The sequence below is a fragment of the Ochotona princeps genome, chromosome 2, assembly GCF_030435755.1.
Source record: "Ochotona princeps isolate mOchPri1 chromosome 2, mOchPri1.hap1, whole genome shotgun sequence".
NCBI classification, from domain to species: domain Eukaryota; kingdom Metazoa; phylum Chordata; class Mammalia; order Lagomorpha; family Ochotonidae; genus Ochotona; species Ochotona princeps.
The window spans coordinates 155,187,828-155,206,495 of NC_080833.1; positions in this window are offsets into that span (position 1 = coordinate 155,187,828).

Sequence of the window (18,668 nt, forward strand, 5' to 3'; positions counted from 1 at the left end):
CTGGGGTAGAGCAGAGAGGAAGGTACTCAGCTGCTTGACCCCCACAGAGAGGAGATTCCTCTGGTGCTGAACCCCAGCAGAGAGGAGGGTCCTCCTATGCCAGACCCCAACAGAGAAGAGGTTCATCTGATGCTCCAGCTTTCTGCTGTAGGACCCCAGCAGAAATGAGAGTCCTCTGCTGCCGTTACACAGGAGGGATGAGGGTTATCTGCCGCCGGACTCCAGCAGAAGAGGAGGATCCTCTACTGCTGGAGCCCAGCAGGGAGGTGGGTTCTCTGCTGCAGGACCGCATCAGAGACGAGGGTACTCTGATGCCAGACCCAAGCAGAGAAGAGCGTCCGCTGCTGCCAGACACCAGCAGAGAGGAGGGTGCTTTGCTCCCAGACCTCAGCAAAGAATAGAGTGCTCTGGTGCCGAACATCAGCAGCGAGTAGGGTCCTCTGCTACCGTACCCCAGCATATAGGAGGGTCATTTGCTGCTGGACTCCAGCAGACAGGAGGGACCCTGCTGCTGGACCCAAGTCCATCAGGGAAGAGTGTCCTCTGGTGCTGGACCCCAGTAGGAGAGGAGGCTCATATGCTCCCTGCACTAACACTGAGGAAGGTCCTCTGCTGCCGGAACCCAGCAGCACAGGAGGGACCTCTCTTTGATGCCAAGCAGGAGAGGAGGGTCCTCTGCAGCTTCCCCTCTGCTGGGGTACAGCAGAGAGTCCACTGGTGCCAGACCCCAGGGGAAGAGGAGTGTATTCTCCTGCGTCCTCTCCCTGGGGTGCAGCATGAGGGGAGGGACCTCTGCAACTTCTTCTCTGCTGTGGTCTAGTAGCAGGGAAGCACATCTTTACAGGGGTCCTGCAGAAGAGGAGGGTCGTCTGCTGTTGGACCCGGAAGGCAGGAGGTTCCCCGGCTGCTATACCCCAGCAGGGAGGAGAATCCTCTGCTGCTGGACCTCAGCATTAGAGGACGATCCTCTAGTGCCAGATTCCAGCAGCAGAGGCGTGTCCTCTGCTTCCAGACCCCAGCATGGAGGAGGGTCCTCTGCTGCCGGAACCCAGTTGAGAGGAGGGTCCTCTGATGTCGGATCCCAGCAGGGAGGAGTGTGCTCTGCTGCCGGACCCCAGGAGAGAGCAGGGTTCTCTGCTTCATCCTCTTTTTGGGGTCCAGCAGGAAACAAGGATACTTTGCATCTTCCTTTCTGCTGAGGTCCAGCCACAGAGGAGGGTCCTCTGCGGCTGGACCACAGCATGGAGGAGGTATCTATGCTACTTCCACTCCGCTCCACCCCAGCAGTGTGGAAGTTCCTCTCTGCCAAACAACAAGAGCTTGGAGAGTCCTCTGCTTCCGGACCCCAGCAGAGAGGAGTGTCCTCTGCTGCCAGACCCCAGCAGAACAGGAGGTTCCTCTGCTGATTCCTCTCTTTGGTGTCCAGGAGGAGAGGAGGGTCCTCTGCTGCTTCCTCTCTGCTGGGGTCCATCAGCAGGCGAAAGTCCTCTGCTGCTGAAATCCAGAAGGAGAGGAGGGTCCTCTGCTCCCAGACTCCTGCAGAGGGGAGGGTCCTCTATTGCTTCCTCTCTGCTGGAAACTACCAGAGACGAGTGTCCTGTCATGCTAGACCCCAGCAGAAAAAAGGGTCCTCTGCTGATGGACCAAAGCAGCTGAGGAGGCTCCATTGTTGCCAGACTCCAACAGCAGAGGAGGGTCCTTCTGTTTCATAATGAAGCAGCATAGGATGATCCTCTGCTGACGGACCCACCAGCAGAGGAGGGTCCTCTGGTGCCAGAAAGCAGCAGCAAGGAGAGTCTTCTTCTACCGGACCCCAGAAGCAGAGTAGGTAATATGGTTCCGGACACCAGCTGCAGGGGAGAGTCCTCTGTGGCTGCTAGACCCCAGCAGCAGAGAGGAGGGTCCTCTGCGGCTTCCTCTCTCCTGCGGTCCAGCAGAGAGAATGGTCCTTTGGTGCTGGACCATAGCAGAGAGGAAGGACCTCTGATGCTTCCTCTCTGCTGGTGTCCAGCAGCAGGGATGAGGGTCCTCTGTTGCTGGACCCTGCAGGGATTAGGGTCCTCTGCTGCCGCACCCAAGCAGGGAGGATGGTCCTCTGTTGCTGGTCCGCAGCAGGAAGAATGGTCCTCTGCTGTTGAACCCCAGCAGGGAGGAGGTTCCTCTGCTTCCGGATTCCGGAAAGTTTTCTGGGTACCTCATCTGCGAACCATCAGTGCTAGTCAGCTGGTGTGTAATTCCAGTCTCAGAGGGTCCATGGGCACTCTGACGTGGGACCCCAGATTCCACTGGGATTGGGGAATGCTGAATTAGGATCGAGGTCCAAGAGGGCTCGTGGGTACACAGACATGGGACTCCAGGTCTCATGGGGCCCATGGGAACACTGATGTGGGCTCCAGCTCCCAGAGGGTCCGTGTGCACACTCACATGGGATTCCAGCTCCCATAGGGTTCGTGGGCTTACTGACTGGGACTCCACATCCCTCAGGGCCCCTGGGGTCCGTGATGTGAAACTCCAGCTTCTAGTTCTCCTTGTGCCCTAGGTTGTACCTTGCTGGTGAAGACAGACAGCCACTTCCTAGCACAGAGGCCTGGCCTGATGCAAGGCCACAAGCGTCCTTCACCCCCTCCTGATCCTTCATATGCGGGTTGTTCGGCCTTGGAGCCCAATCTTCAAGGGACACATATAAAGGAATTCTGTCCAGGATTCCCACCTGATACTAGGATGGCTGGGGCTGGACCTTCTAGTGCTCAAAATGCCTCAGCCAACCAGGGGTAGAAAGGGCAGCTTATGCGCCCTCTCATGGCCAGCAGGACTCACTGCAGGACGCTCCTCCAGGCTCTCCTGCACAAACAAGGGAAACAATCCCAGGCTAAGAGAAATTCACTCTCAAGGACATTCTTTGGAGCGGTTGCACAGAAGTCCCAGGACAGAAGCCTTACTCACAGCCTTGGTGTCTGCATTGGCAGACAAAAGCAGTCTAGAGCCACAGCACACTCCCTATCCCCCAGGACAGCAGCTTTCTTTCGCTTCCTTCCCTCCTGCATTTCTGTCTGAATCTGTCCTGTATTGTTTGAAGCACAAAGGAACAGAGAGGGAGAGAGAGCAATCTTTCTTGCATCTGCTGGCTCACTTCCCAAGGACCACCACCAGAGCCAGATGTGGCTGGGCCAGGACAAGCCTGGGAACCAGGAGCTTCCTCCACATGTCACACAGGGGCACAGCACACAGGGGCACAAGCCCCTGCGCCATCCTCCACTGCTCTCCCAGGAGGATCGGCAGGGAGCTAGACTGCAGGGGAAGCAGTCAGGACTTGAAGCAGCACCCATACAGGCCATCTGCCTGGCAGGCTGAGGCTTGAGGCCCTCGGACACCACGTAGCACCACCCCAACCCGCTCCATCGATTCCACCCCTTGCAGCATTCTTCAGCAGCTCCTTCACCAGGCCTCTGAATGTACTTGTCTTCCAGTCTTGCATAACTTTTGCTGTTGTGTGCTGAGAGAGCAGAGGGCACCAACAGGGCATCCAGTCATGCTGCTACTCTACCTGTCTAATGAGATGGACCTCTGTGGAGAGTACACGTCAGCTGTTGAGGTGTCTTGTGGCAGGTGGCACATTAGTGGCAGCTGATGGTCCCCAGGTGGCCTGCAAGAGAAAGAGTCTTGAATCCAGGATGCCCCTGGAGAATGGTGAAGCATTCCCTGGTGAACGAAAGTCCAATGGCATTTGGTAGGGGGTTGTGGGGCCAAATTCCTGCCTCCAATGCACACGATGGCGATGTCTGACACCCCTCCCCCAAGTGTTTCCTAGACAGCACCGAAGAAGGCAAAATGGTCCTCGTGAACCCATGCCTGCCCATGGCATGGGAGGGCCTATTTTGTGCAGGCCTTGGTTGCTCCCAGGCCACCATCCTACCTGCTGGAAAGCGGGACTGCATGTTCCAGGGTGCTCTCGCAGAAGCTAAGGCCTGGGAGTTCCTATTCCAGATGACTGGTGTCCTTTGGTGCTTACTCGTCCTTCCACTGTTCCATCCTTAGAATCCCACAAGCCCAGACACCACCCAGCTAGGCAGAGGAAGGCCAAGTGCTGTATCACCCTAACTGCCACCCCACACATGCAATAATACACGAAGGCCTCTCTGCAGCCCATCGGGGAGCAGTTGCACTGGCTAAAGAAAGCCCAGGCCCTGTCCCCAAGGGTGCTTTCTGATGAAAGGGGGTAGTGGCAAGGTTTCCGGTGAGCTCATCTGCGAAAGATCAATGCTAGCCAGTCAGTGAGTAACTCCAGGTATCAGAGGGTCCTTCTGCACACTGACGTGGGACTCCAACTCCCAGAGTGCCTGTGGGCACACTGACGTTTGTATCAAGCTCCTACAAGACCCATGGGCACAGTGACATGAGACCCCAATTCCCAACAGGACACATGGGCACGCTGAAATAGGACTCAGTATCCCAGAGGGCCCATGTGCACACTGACATGGGTCTCCTGCTCTCAGAGGCCCATGAGCACGCTAATGTGAGTCTCCAGCTCCCATAGGGACTGTGGGCACGCTGACATGGGACTCCATCTACCACAGGGCCTCTGGGTGCCCTAATGTGGAAGTCCAGCTCCCAGCGCTCTCCCCATGTCCTATGTGGTATCTTAATGGTGAAGGCACACAGCCACTTCCTAGCACAGAGGTCCAAATTCAACATACCGTATGATCCAGCAATAGCACTTCTAGGAATATATCCAGAACACTTGTTCCATGAGAAACCAACATGCACTCCTATGTTCATAGCAGCAGAATCAGTAATTGCAAAAACATGGAAACAACCAAAATGCCCATCAACAGAGGATTGGATAAGAAAGCTATGGTTCATCTACTCCATGGAATACTACTCAGCTATTAAAAAAAACAAAATGCAGTTCTTTGTGGCCAAATGTTCCAAACTGGAAACCATAATGCTAAGGGAAATGAGCCAATCCCAAAAGGTTAAATACCACATGTTTGCCTTGATTTAAGATGATATGATGTTATGTATTACACGTTATATTTTGAATGTTATATGTTGTGTATAAACTAAAATTGAAGTATAGGTGAGGTGGTCACAGAAGGTGGCTGGGAACTCGCATTTACTTTTAACATATTGGTTACTCATTACTATGTAAATTAATTCCATAATGATGTAAATTTTTGCTGATGGTATGTTGGAGCTTTCAATTGACTGGGATGATACTCTGCTGGCTCTGTCTTCAGACCAGAGAGGGTATACCTAAGAAGCCGTTGAACTTGACGGGACAATAAGATACTGGACTCTATGTTTGGTATACGCTTGCAATGGGGAAATCACAACTGAACTTGAGCTGTGGGTATGCAACAAGGTGGAGGAATCCACCATGGTGGGAGGGTTTGGGGAGGGGTGGGAGAACCCAAGTATCTATGTAACTGTGTCACATAATACAATGTAATTACTGAAGTTAAATAATAAATAATTAAAAAAAATAAAAATAAAAATGAATTAAAAAAAAAACAAAAACAAAACAAAACAAAACAAAAAAAAGACCACAATCATCCTCAACCCCCTCTTGGACCTTCGTTTGCAGGCTTTTCAGCCTTACCCCAATCTTCAAGGGACAAGTATCCAGGAACACTCTCCAGGACCCCCACCTGACACTAGGATGGCTGGGGCTTGGCTGTCTAGTGTTCAAAAGGAATGAGCCCAACCAGGGGGAGAAAGGGCAGCTTATGAGCCCTCTCGTGGACAGCAGGACTCACTGCAGGATGCTCCTCCAGGCTCTCCTGCACAAGAGAAACAAACCCAGTCTGAGAGACATTCACTCTCAAGAACACACTTTGGAGAGGTTTCACAGGAGTCTCAGGAGAGAAGCCCTATGCACACCCTTGGGGTCTGCATTGGCAGACAAAAGCAGTCTTCAGTCACAGCACAGCACACAGCACACAGCACACAGCACACTCCCTGCCAGGAGGCCAATAGCAATCTCTCTCTTCCTGCCTTCTTGCCTGCATGCCTGAATCTGTCCTGTTTGCTTGGAGCACACAGGAACAGAGAGGGAGAGAGAGAGCAATCTTTCTTGCATCTGCTGCCTCTCTTCCCCAGGGACCACCACCAGAGCTAGATGTGGCTGGGCCAGGTCAAGCCCGGGAACCAGGAGCTTCCTCCACATGTCCCACAGGGGCACAGGGGCACAGGGGCACAGGGGCACAGGGGCACAAGCCCCTGCGCCATCCTCTGTTGCTCCCCCAGCACCATCGGCAGGGAGCTGGACTGCAGAGGATGCTGTCGGGTCTTGAAGCAGCACCCATGCAGCTGAACTGCACACAAGCCTCGCAGGCTGAGGCGCAAAACCCGCACCACCTGACTCCATCCCTTACCAGTTTCTTCAGCAGCACCTCCTTCAACAGGCCAGTGAAAGTACCTGTCCCCCTTGCTGGCACAACTTTGGCTGTTCCGTGCTGAGAGAGCAGCGGGCACCAACAAGGCATCCAGGCATGCTGCTACTCTACCTCTCCTGGTGAGAAAGCCTCTGTGGAGAAGAAACGTCAGCTGTTGGGGTTTCTTGGTTCAGGTGGCACATCAGTGGCAGCTGATGGTTCACAGGTGGCCTGCAGGAGAAAGGGTCTTGAATCCAGGATGGTCCTGGAATAGGGTGAAGCATTCCCTGGTGAACGAGAGGGCAATTGCATTTGACAGGGCACTCTGGAACCAAATCCATGCCTCCAATGCACACGACACATGTTTAATATGATGCCTTGTAGAATGGAATATGGTCCCTGTGATCCCATTCTTGAAGATGGCATGGGAGGCCCTCCCTTTTGCAGGTTTGGTGGCTCCCCATCCACCATCCCTGCTAGACAGTGAGAATGCATGTCCAGGGTGCTCTTGCAGCAGCTAAGGCCTGGGACTTCCTATTCCAGATGACTGGTGACCTCTGGTGTTTACTTACCCATCCACCTGCTCCTGACTTAGGAGCCCACATGCCCAGATTCCACCCAGCTAAGCAGAAGAAATCCAAGTGGTGTATCACACTAACTGCCACTCCACAAATGCAAAAATGCACAAAGGCCTCTATGCAGCCCATCGGGGAGCTTCACCACTTGCTAAAGAACACCTAGTTCCTGCCCCTAATGGTGCTCTGTGAGGAAAGAGAGTGGTGTAAATGTTTCCAAGGATCTCATCTGCGAAAGACCAGTGCTAGTCAGCTGTTGAGTAACTCCAGCTCCCAGAGGGTCCATGGGCACACTGACGTGGGACACTAGCACACAGAGGGTGCGTGGGCACAATGACCTAGGATTTCAACTCTCAGAGGGACCATGGACAAACTGATGTGAGTCTCCATGTTTCAGAGGGCCCTTGGAGAGACTGATGTGGGACTCCAGCTCCCACAGGGCCTCTGGGTGCCCTGACGTGGAACTCCAGCTCACAGGTTTCCCCAGTGCCCTCTGATGTTCCTTGCTGGTGAAGGCACACAGCCACCTCCTAGCACAGAGGCCTGGGCTGAAGCAAGGACACAGGCATCCTATACACACACCTGGACCTTGGTATGCGTGCTGTTCTGCCTTGGACCCCAATATTCCAGCATCCTGTGTCCAGGAACACTGTCCGGGAGCACCACCTGATGCTAGGATGCCTTGTGCCAGGCCGTCTTGTGCTCAAAAGGCCTGAGCCCACAAGGGGTAGAAAGGCAGCTTTGCACGCTCTCTCGTGTACAGTTGAACTCACGGCAGGACGCTCCTCCAGTCTCTCCTGCCCAGACATGGGAATCAAACCTGGCCTGAGAGAAATTCACTATCAAGGACACTTTTTGAAGTGGTTTCACAGGAGTGCCAGGACGGAAGACCTACGTATGCCCTTGGGGTCTGCATTGGCAGACAAAAGCAGTCTAGAACCACAGGACACAGCACACAGCACACACCCACCGAGCTAGGCAGAGGAATACCACGTGTTGTATCACCATAACTGCAACTCCACACATGCAAAACCACATGAAGGCCTCTCCGCAGCCCATCAGGGAGCTGCTCCACTTGGTAAAGAAAGCCAAGGGCCTGCCTAGGGTTGCTCAGCTAGGAAAGGAGGTGGTGTAAATGTTTCTGAGAACCACACCTGTGAAAAATCAGGGCTTGTCAGCCTGTGTGCAACTCCAGGTCCCAGAGGGTCTGTTGGCACGCTGATGTGGGACTCCAGCTCTCAGAGGGCCTTGGGCACGCTGATGTGGGACTCCAGCTCCCAGGTTTCTCCCCGTGCCCTAGGTTGTACCTTGTTGGTGAAGGCACACAGCCACTTCCTAGCACAGAGCCTCAGCCTGATGCAAAGCTACAAGTGTCCTCCAAACCCTCCTGGACCTTGGTATGAGGGCTGTTCTGCCTTGGACCCCAATCTTCCAGCGACACATATCCAGGAACACTGTAATGGACCCCCACCTAACACTAGGATGGCTCTGGCTGGGCCTTCTTGTGCTCAAAAGGCCTGAGGACAACCAGGGGTAGAAAGGGCAGCTTTGCGCACCCTCTCGTGGTCAGCAGGTCTCATTGCATGACGCTCCTCCAGGCTCTACTGCACAAACAAGGGAAACAAACCTGGCTTGAGAGACATTCACTCTCAAGGACATTCTTCGGAGAGGTTGCACAGGAGTCCCAGGACTGAAACACTACGCATGTCCTTGGGGTCTGCGTTGGCAGACAAAAGCAGTCTAGAGCCACAGCACAGTACACAGCACACAGCACACAGCACACTCCCTCCCAGGAAGCCAGCAGCTTTCTTTCTCTTCCTTCCTGCCTGCCTGTATCCCTCTGTCCTGCTTGCTTTGAAGCACAGAGGAAGAGAGAGTGAGACAGAGCAAACTTTCTTGCATCTGCTGGCTCACTTGCACCAGAGCCAGCTGTGGCAGGGTCAGGACAAGCCCGGGAACCAGGAGTTTCATTCACATGTCATAAAGGTTCACGGGGAACAGGGGCACAACCCCTGCACCATCCTCCACTGCTGTCCCAGGATCATCAGCAGGGAGCCTGATTGCAGGGGAAACAACCAGGACTTGAAGCAGCAGCTATACAGGCCATCTGCCTGGCAGGCTGAGGCTTGACACCCTTGGACACCACACTGTGGCCCTAGAAGACGGGGTTCCTGAGGTGGACCCTCTTGCTGAGGCCCCAACAGAGAGTGAGGGTCAGGTAATGAGGATCTCTCTCGATGAGGCCCAGCTGAGGGGTTCTGAGGGGGAACCTCCCGCTGAGGCCACAGTAGGGAGAGAGGAGGGGTCCGAGAGGAACACTCTCGCTGAGGCTCCAGCAGAGGGGGTCCCGAGGGGGACGCTCCCGCTGAGGCATCCACAGAGAGGGAAGGGGGCTCGGGGGGCATTCTTGCTGAGGCCGCAGCAGAGGGGGTCCCGAGTGGTACCTTCTCGCCTAGGCCCCAGCAGAAAGGTTAGATGGCTCCGGGTGTCCCTGTGTTTGAGGCCCCAGCAGAAGGGGTCCCAAGGGGTACCTCTTGCTGAGGCCCCAGCAGCCAGGGAGGGGTCGCCAGGGTTCCACCTGGCTGAGGCCCCAGCAGAGGGTGTCCCGAGGAGGACCCTCTCACTGAGGCCCCAGCAGCGAGGGAACGGTTCGCCGGGGGTTCCTCTCGCTGAGGCCCCAGCAGAGGGGCTCCTGAGATGGACCTTCTCGTAGATGCCTCAGGAGATAGGGAGGGAAGGGGGGGCCTAGGGTCCCTCTCACTGAGGTCCAAGCAGAAGGGCTCCCGAGGGGGACACTTTCACTGAGGCCCCAGCAGGGTTAGACAGAGAGAGGGCAGCCGAGGGTCCCTCTCTCTGAGGCCCCAGAAGAGGAGAGAGAGAGAGAGAGAGAGGGGTGCCAATGGTCCTTCTCACTGAAGCCCCAAGAAAGAGTGGGGGTCCCGAGGAGGACCCTCTCGCTGAGGCCCTAGCAGAAACAGACAGAGAGATAGAGGGGGACGAGGTTCCCTCTCGCTAAGGCCCCAGTAGAATGGGTTCAGAGTGGGACCCTCTCGCTGAGGCACCAGCAGCTTGAGGGTCCCTCTTGCTGAGGCTTCAGCTGAGGGGGTCCAATGGGGACCCTCTCGCTTAGGTCCCAGCAGAGATGTGCGGTCCGAGGGGGACGCTCCCACTGTGGCCCCAGCACGGGAGGTCCCAAGGTGGACAATCTCGCTGAGGCCCTAGTAGAGGGGGTCCCGAGTGGTCTCTTTTGCTAAGGCCAAGCAGCGAGGGAGGAGTCGCCAGGGGTCCCTTTCGCTTTGGCCATAGCAGAGGGGGTCCCTAGGGGATCCTTTGCTGAGGCCCCAGCAGAGAGAGGGGGCCGAGTGTCCCACTCCCTGAGGCCCCAGCAGAGAGAAGGGGGGGTCCAAGTGCTGACTTCTTTCAGAGGCCCAACAGAAGAGAGAGGAGGGTGCCAAGCGTCCCTCTAGCTGAGGCCCCAGCAGAGGGGGTCCGAGGGGGACCTTCTCACTGAGGCCCCAGCAGCGAGGGAGGGGGCTCCGGGGAGCCCTCTCGCTGAGGCACCAGCAGAGGGTGTCTTGAGGGAGTTCCTCTCGATGAGGCCCCAGCAGAGGGGGTCTAGAGGATGACCCTCTCGCTGAGGCTCCAGCAGAGACGGAGGGGGTCCCAAGGAGGAGCCTCTTCCCGAGGCCCGAGGAGAGGGTGTCCCAAGGGGTACCTTCTTGCTGAGGCTCCAGCAGAGAGAGAGGGAGTGTCCAAGGTGGACCCTGTCACTGAGGCCCCAGCAGAGATGGAGGGGTGCTTGGTGGTCCGTGTCACTGAGGCCCCAGCAGCTAGGGAGGGGGTTCCGGTGGTGCCTCTTACTTGGGCCGCAGCAGACGGGGTCCCGAGGGGGACCCTCTCTCAGATGCCTAAGCCGAGATAGAGGTTCTGGCTCAGAGGGTCCCTCTCGCTGAGGCCCCATCAGAGAGACAGAGACTGGGGGCGGTTGTGAGTCCCTCTCGCTGAGGCCCCAGCAGAGAGAGAGGTGGGGTACAAGTGGCACCCTCTTGCTGAGTTCCCACCAAAGAAGAACAGAGAGAGAGGGCAGCAGACGGTCCCTCTCCCTGAAGCCCCCACAGAGGGAGTCCCGAGGGGAACCTCTTGCTGAGGCCCCAGCAGAGAGAGAAAGAGAGAGAGAGAGAGAAAGGAGGGCCGAGGGTCCCTCTCACTGAGACCGTAGCAGAAAGAAAGGGGGGTTCGGTGTTCCCTCACTCTAAGATCCCAGCATCGAGGGAGTGGGGCTGCGGCTGTCCCTCTCGCTGAGGCCCCAGCAGAGGGAGTCCCAAGCGTGACCCTCTCGTTGAGGCCCCAGCAGCGAAGGATGCAGTTCTTTGGGGGACCCTCTCGCTGAGGCCCCAGCAGAGTGGGTCCCGAGGGGATCGGCTGTTGCAGCTCACTTGGAGAGTGAATCGTCGGACGGAACATCTTCCTCTCTGTCTCTCCTCCTCTCTGTATCTCGGACTTTGGAATGAAAAAAAATAAAAGTCCATGAAGCCCTCTTGATAGCTCATCAGGGAGATGCTCCACTTGCCAAAGAACGCCCAGAGCCTGCATCTCAGGGTGCTCTGCAAGGAATGGGGGTGGCGGTAAGGTTTCTCAGGACCTCATCTGGCACAGTACAACCCCAATGGGCTGGTATGTAACACCAGCTCACAGAGGTCCTTTGGGACGCAGGTGCGGGACTCCAGCTCTCAGTGCCTCCAGGATGCTGGTGTTGGACTCCAGCTCCCTGAGGGCCTGTGGGCATGCTGACATAGGACACCACCTCCCAGGGTTCTTTAAGTGCCTTGCTCTTAAAGGCACCCTGACACTTCCTATCACAGAGGCCCGAACTGATGCTAGGCCCCAAGCGTCCTACACCACTCCCGGGCTTTGGTATGTGGGCTGTTCGGCTTTGGAGCCCTGATCTTTCAACAACACGTGTACCAGAATACTGTCTGTGACCCCCACCTCACCCTAGGATGGCTCGGGTTGGACTGTCTAGAGCTCAGAAGGCCTGAGCCCACCAGGGGTAGAAAGGGCAGCTTGGTGCCTGGCACCGTAGCCTAGCAACTAAAGTCCTCGCCTTGAACTAGCCGGGATCCCATATGGGCACCGGTTTTAATCCCGGCTGCTCCACTTCCCATCCAGATCCCTGCTTATGGCCTGGGAAAGCAGTCGAGGACGGCCCAAAGCTTTGGAAACTTGCACCCACATGGGAGACACAGAAGAGGCTCCAGGTTCCTGGCTTTGGATCCGCATGCACCAGCCATTGTGTCTCACTTGGGGAGTGAATCATCGGACGGAAGATCTTCTTCTCTGTCTCTCCTCCTCTCTGTATATCTGACTTTGGAATAAAATAAATAAACCTGTAAAAAAAAATACAAAAGGAAAAGAAAAGAAAAGAAAAAAAGAAAAGAAAGAATGGCGGCTTTGGGCGCCCTCTCGTGGCCATCAGCACTCAGTGCTGGACGCTCATCCAAGGCTCTCCAGCATGGATGAAGGTCCTCTGCTGCAGGACCCGAGCAGGGAATACCGTCCTCTGCTGGCAGAATCAAAAAAAGAGGAGGGTCCTCTACTGCCGGACGCCAGCATAGAGAAGGGTCCTCGGATGTTGGACCCCAACAGAGAGGATGGTCATCTGGTGCTGGATCCTAGCAGAGAAGATGGTCCTCTGGTGCTGGAACTCAGCAGAGAGGAGGGTGCTCCGCTTCTGGACCCCAGCAGAGAGGAGTTTCCTCTGCTGCTGGACCACAGCAGAAGACAAGGCTCCTCTGGTGCTGCACTACAGCAGAGAGGAGGGTCCTCTGCTGCTGAACCCAAAAGCAGATGAAGGTCCTCTGCTACGGGACTCCAGCCGAGAGGAGGGTCCTCTTCTGCTTCCTTTCTGCTGGACCCCAGCAGAGAGATGGGACCTCTCGTGCTAGACACCAGCAGAGAGGATGGTTCTCTGCTGCTTCCTCTTTCCTTGCGTCATGCAGAGGAAGAGTGTCCTCTGCTGTCAGACGCAGCAGCAGTATAGGGTCCTCTACTGCCGGACCCAGACAGAGAGGAGGATTTTCTGCTGATCCACCCCAGCAGAGACGAGGCACCTCTGGTTGTATACTCCAACAGAGAGGGGTGTCCTCTGGTGCCGGGCCTAAGATCATAGAGGGTTCTGTTTTGCTGGACCCAAGCAGCAGAGGGGGACCTTTTGTGCCTGACACGAAAAGCAGAGGAAGGTTCTCTGCTGCCGTACTGCAGCAGCGAAGAGTGTCCTCTGCTGCCGGACTGCAGCAGGGAGTAGGGTCCTCTGCTGCCGGAACCCAGCAGAAGGAGGGTCCTCTGCTGCCAGACCCCAGCACCAGAGGGGGGTCCTCTGGTACCAGAAAACAGCAGAAGAGGAGGGTCCTCTGGTACCTGACTCCAAGAGCATAGGAGGTTCCTCTGCTGCCGGACCACAGCAGTTAGGAGGGTCCTTTTCTTCTGGATACAGGCAGGGAAGAGGATTGTCTGCTGCCAAATCCCAACAGCAGAGGAGGATCCTCTGGTGCCGGACCCGAGCAGTAGTTGAGAGCCCTCTTCTGCCGGAAACAGCAGGGAGGAGGGTCCTCTGCTGCAGGACGCCAGTAGAAGAGTAGGGTCCTCTGCTGGGTCCTCTCTTTGGGGTCCAGTAGGGTGTGAGGGTCCTCTGCAACTTCCCCTATGCTGTGGTCCAGCAGCAGATGATGGTCCTCTGCTGCCGGGGTCCAGCAGGAGGGGAGGGTCCTTTGCAGCTTCCTAACAGCTGGGGTCCAGCAGCAGAGGCAGGTCCTCTGCTGCCTGACCCAAGCAGCAGAAGACGGTCCACTTGTGCTGGACCACAGCAGAGTAGAGGGTCCTCTGGTGCTGAACCCCAGCAGGAGAGGAGAGTCCTCGGGTACCGGACCCTTGCAGCACAAGTGGTTCCTCTGGTGCCGGACCCCAGAAGCAGAGGGGGGTCCTCTGTTGCTGGGCCTCAGCACAAAGGGGAGTCCTCTGGTACTGGACCCCAGCAGCAGTGGAGGGTCCTCTGCTGCCGTACCCAAGCAGCAGAGGATTGTTCTCTGCTGTAGGACCCCAGCAGCAAAGCAGTGTCCTCTGCTGCAAGACCCAAAAGAGGAGGGTCATCTGCTGTTGGACCCCAGCAGAGAAGAGAGTTCTCTGCTGCCGGACCCGAGCAGCAAAGCAGTGTCCTCTCCTGTAGGACCCAGGAGAGAGGAGTTTCCTCTGCTCCTGGACCCCAGCAGAAGAGGATGGTCCTCTGCTGCATCCTCTCTTTGGGGTCCAGTAGTGGACCATGTTCCTCTGCAACTTCCTCTCTTCTGTGGTTCAGATGCAGAGGAGTGTCCTCTGCTGCAGGTGTTTTGGTTCCAGAGGTCCCTCCTCTGTTGCTGTCATCCAACAGTAATGGACCTTCCTCCCTGCTGGGGTCCGCCAGCAGAAGAGCCTGCTCCCTGCTGGGGTCTGACCGCACCACAGGACTCCCCTCTCTACTGTGTCCAGTAACAGAGGAGCCTCCTCTTTGCTGCCAGACCCAAACAGCATAAGGGGGTTCTCTGCTGCCTGACTCCAGCAGAGAGGACTTCCTCTGCTGCCAGACATCAGGAGAGAGGAGGGTCCTCTGCTGCCGGACCACAGCAGAGAGGAGGATCCTCTGTTGCTGGAACCCAGCAGAAGAGGAGGGTCCTCTGCTGCAGGACGCCAGTAGAAGAGTAGAATCCTCTGCGTGTCCTCTCTTTGGGGTCCAGTAGGAAACAAGGTTCCTCTGCAACTTCCCCTCTGCTGTAGTCCAGCAGCAGAGGCGGGACCTCTGCTGCAGGGGTCCAGCAGAAGAGGAGGGTCCTTTGCTGCTACCTCTCCACTGGGGCTACAGCAGCAGAGGAGGGTCCTCTGCTGCTGCACCCCAGCAGCAGAAGGCGGTAATCTGGTGCTGGACCCCAGCAGAGTGGAGGGTCCTCTGCCACTGGACCCCAGCAGGATAAGAGAGTACTTGGGCACCGCACCACAGCAGAACAAGGTGTTCCTCTGGTGCTGGACCCTAGCAGCAGAGGGGAGTTCTCTGCTGCAGGAACCCAGCAGAAGGAGTGTTCTCTGCTGCCAGACCCCAGGAGCATACGGAGGTCCTCTGGTGCTGGATCCCATCAGCAGAGGGGGATCTTCTGGTGCCGGACGCCAGCAGCAGAGGAGGGTCCTCTGGTGCTAGACCCCAGCAGAGAGGTGTGTCCTCTGGTTTCAGACAACAGCAGCAGTGGTGGATGCTCTGCTGCTATACCCAGCAGACGGGGGGTCCTCTGCCACCAGACCCCACCTGGGAGGAGGACCCTCTGCCTCCGGAACCCAGCAGGGAGGAGGGTCTTCTGGTGCCAGACCCCAGCAGCAGAGGATGTCCGCTGGTGCCGGACCCCAGAAGCAGAAGAGGGTCCTCTGCTGACGGACTCCAGCAGGGAGGAGAGTCCTCTGCTGCAGGAACCCAGCAGAAACAGGGTCCTCATCTGTCGGATCCCAGCCGAAGATTAGGGTCCTGTGCTTTGTCCTCACTTTGGGGTCCAGCAGGAGATGAGTGTCCTCTGCAACTTCCTCTCTGCTGTGGTCCTGTAGCAGAGGAGACTCCTCTAGGCTGGGGTTCAGCAGCTGAGAACCCTCCTCTCTGCTGTGTCAGGCAGATGACGCTGCTCTGCTGCTGGGTTCTGACAGCTGGAGAGGAGGGTCCTCTGCTGTTGGAACAGGAAAGAAGAGGAGGGTCCTCTGCTTCAGGACTCCAGCTGAGAGGAGCATCCTGGTGCTTCCTTTCTGCTGCACCCCAGCAGAGATAAGGGTCCTCTCATGCTAGACACCAGCAGAGATGATGGTCTTCTGCTGCTTCCTCTCAGCTGGGGTGCAGCAGAAGAGTAGGGTCATCTGCTGTTGGACGCAGCAGCAGTGGAGGGTCTTTTAAAGCCGGGCCCCAGCAGAGAGGAGGGTATTCTGCTGCTCCACCCCAGCAGAGAGGGGTGTCCTCTGGTGCCCGACCCAAGGAGCAGAGGGGGTTCTCTTTTGCTGGACCTCAGCTGAGAAGGGGATCCTCTGGTCCCTGACCCCAAGAGCAGAGTAAGGTCCTCTGCTGCAGGACCCCAGCAGAGAGGAGGGTCCACTGGTGCTGTCGGACCCCAGCAGGGAGGAGGGTCCTTTGCTGCCGGAACCCAGCAGAAGGAGGGTCCTCTGCTGCCAGATCGCAGCAGCAGAGGAGAGTCATGTGGGACCGGACATCATCACGAGAGGGGGTCCTCTGGTGCAGGACCAGAGCAGCAGAGGGGTGTCCTCTGGTGCCGGACCCCACCAACAGAGCAGGGTCTTCTGCAGCCGGACCACAGTAGGGAGGAGGGTTCTCTCATTCCGGACTTCAGCACGCACAATGGTCCTCTGCTGCCGGACCCCAGCAGCAGGGGAGGGTCATCTGGTACCACACCCGAGCAGCAGATGAGGGTCCTCTGCTGCCATATCCCTGCAGGGAGGAGGGTCCTCTGCTACCAGAACACAGCAGAAGGAAGGTCCTGTGCTGCCATACCCCAGCTACAGAGGCGGTTCCTCTGGTGGCAGACCCCAACAGTTGAGGGGGGTCCTCTGGTGCCTGACACAGCAGCAGAGGGAGGACCTCCACTCCCAGACACCAGCACAAGAGGGGGGTCAACTGCTGCCAGACCCAGTAGCAGTGGTGGGTCCTTTGGTGTTGGACCTCAAGAGTAGAGGGGGTTCTCTGCTGCCGGACACCAGCAGCAGAAGGCGGTCCTCTGCTGCTGGACCCCAGCAGGAGAGGAGGGTCCTCTCATACTAGACACCAGCAGAGGGAATGGTCTTCTGCTGCTTCCGCTCAGCTGGGGTTCAGCAGAAGAGAAGGGTCCTCTGTTGTAGGATACAGCAGCAGTGCAGGGTCTTCTAATGCTGTGCCCAGCAGAGAGGAGGGTATTCTGCTGCTCCACCCCTGCAGAGAGGAGGGTCCTCTGGTGCTGGACCCCAGCAGAGAGGGGTGTACTCTGGGGCCCGACCCATGGAGCGGAGGGGGTTCTCTTTTGCTGGACCCCAGCAGAGAGGGGGATCCTCTGGTGCCTGACCCCAAGAAGAGAGGAGGGTCCTCTGCTGCCAGACCCAACAGAAGGAGGGTCCTTTGCTGCCAGACCCAGTAGCAGAGGCGGGACCTCTGGTGTCGGACTCCAGCAGCAGAAGGCGGTTCTCTGCTGCTGGACCCCAGCAGGAGAGGAGAGTCCTCGGGTACCGGACCACAGCAGCACAAGTGGTACCTCTGGTGCCGGTGCCCAGCAGCAGAGGGGGATCCTCTGGTGCCGGAACCCAGAAGCAGTGAGGGGTCCTCTGGTTCCAGAAACAGCAGCAGAGGGAGGACCTCTGCTTCCGGACTCCAGCAGCAGAGGGGGGTCCTCTGCTGCAGGAACCCAGCAGATAGAGGGTTCTCTGCTGTCGGCCATCAGGAGCATAGGGGAGTCCTCTGGTGCTGGACCCCATCAACAGAAGGGGGTCTTCTGTTGCCGGATGCTAGCAGCAGAGGAGGGACTTCTGCTGCCAAACACCATTAGAAGAGGGTCACCTGCTGTTTCCTCTCTTTGGGGCCCAGTCGGGGACGAGGGTCCTCTTCAACTTCCTCTGTGCTGTGGTCCAGCAGCAGAGGAGGGTGCTCTGATTCAGGAGTCCAGTAGAAGAGGAGGGTCCTCTGCTGCTTCCTCTCTGCTGGATTCTAATATAGATGAGGATCCTCTGGTACTGAACCCCAGTAGAAGAGTAGAGTCCTCTGCAGTGTCCTCTCTTTGGGGTCCAGTAGGCAATGAGGGTCCTCTGAAACTTCCCCTCTGCTGTCGTCCAGCAGCAGAGGACGTTCCTCTGCTGCAAGAGTCCAGCAGAGGAGAGTCCTTTGCTGCTACCTCTCCGCTGGGGTCCAGCAGCAGAGGAGGGTCCTCTGCTGCTGGACCCCAGAAGCAGAAGGCAGTCCTCTGATACTGGACCCCACCAGCAGGGGCATTCCTCTGCTGCCGGACCACAGCAGAAATTGAGGGTCCTAGGATTCCGGACCCCAGCAAAGAGGATCATCCTCTGCTGCCGGAACTTTGCAGAAGAAGGTGGTCCTCTGCTGCAGGACGTCAGTAGAAGAGGAGGATCCTTGCTGCTTCCTCTCTGCTGGGATCCAATAAATAGGCGGGTCCTCAGGTACTGGACCCCAGGAGAGAGGAGGGTCCTCTGCTGTCTGACCCCAGCAGGGAGGAGGTTCTCTGCCAAACAACAGCACAGAGGATAGTCCTCTGGTGCCAGACCACTGCAGAGAGGAGGGTCCTCTGCTACTGGAGCCAACAGAAGAGGTGGGTACTCTGTTGTAGGACACCAGTAGAAGAGGAATGTCCTCTGCTGCGTCCTCTCTTTGGGGTCCAGCAGTAGAGGATGATCCTCTGCTGCAGGGGTGCAGGGTCCTCTGCTGCCAAACCCCAGTAGCAGAGGGGGGTGCAGGAACCCAATATAGAGGAGTGTCCTCTGCTGCTTCCTCTCTGCTGAGGTTCAACAGAGGAGGACCTCTGCTACCGGACCCCAGCAGCTGAGGAGGGTCTTCTGGTGCGGGACCCCAGCAGAAGGGGGGTGTTCTCTGCTGCCGCACCCCTTAGCAGAGGAAGGTCCTATGCTGCCAGACCACAGCAGAGGAGTTTCCTCTACTGCCGGACCCCAGCAG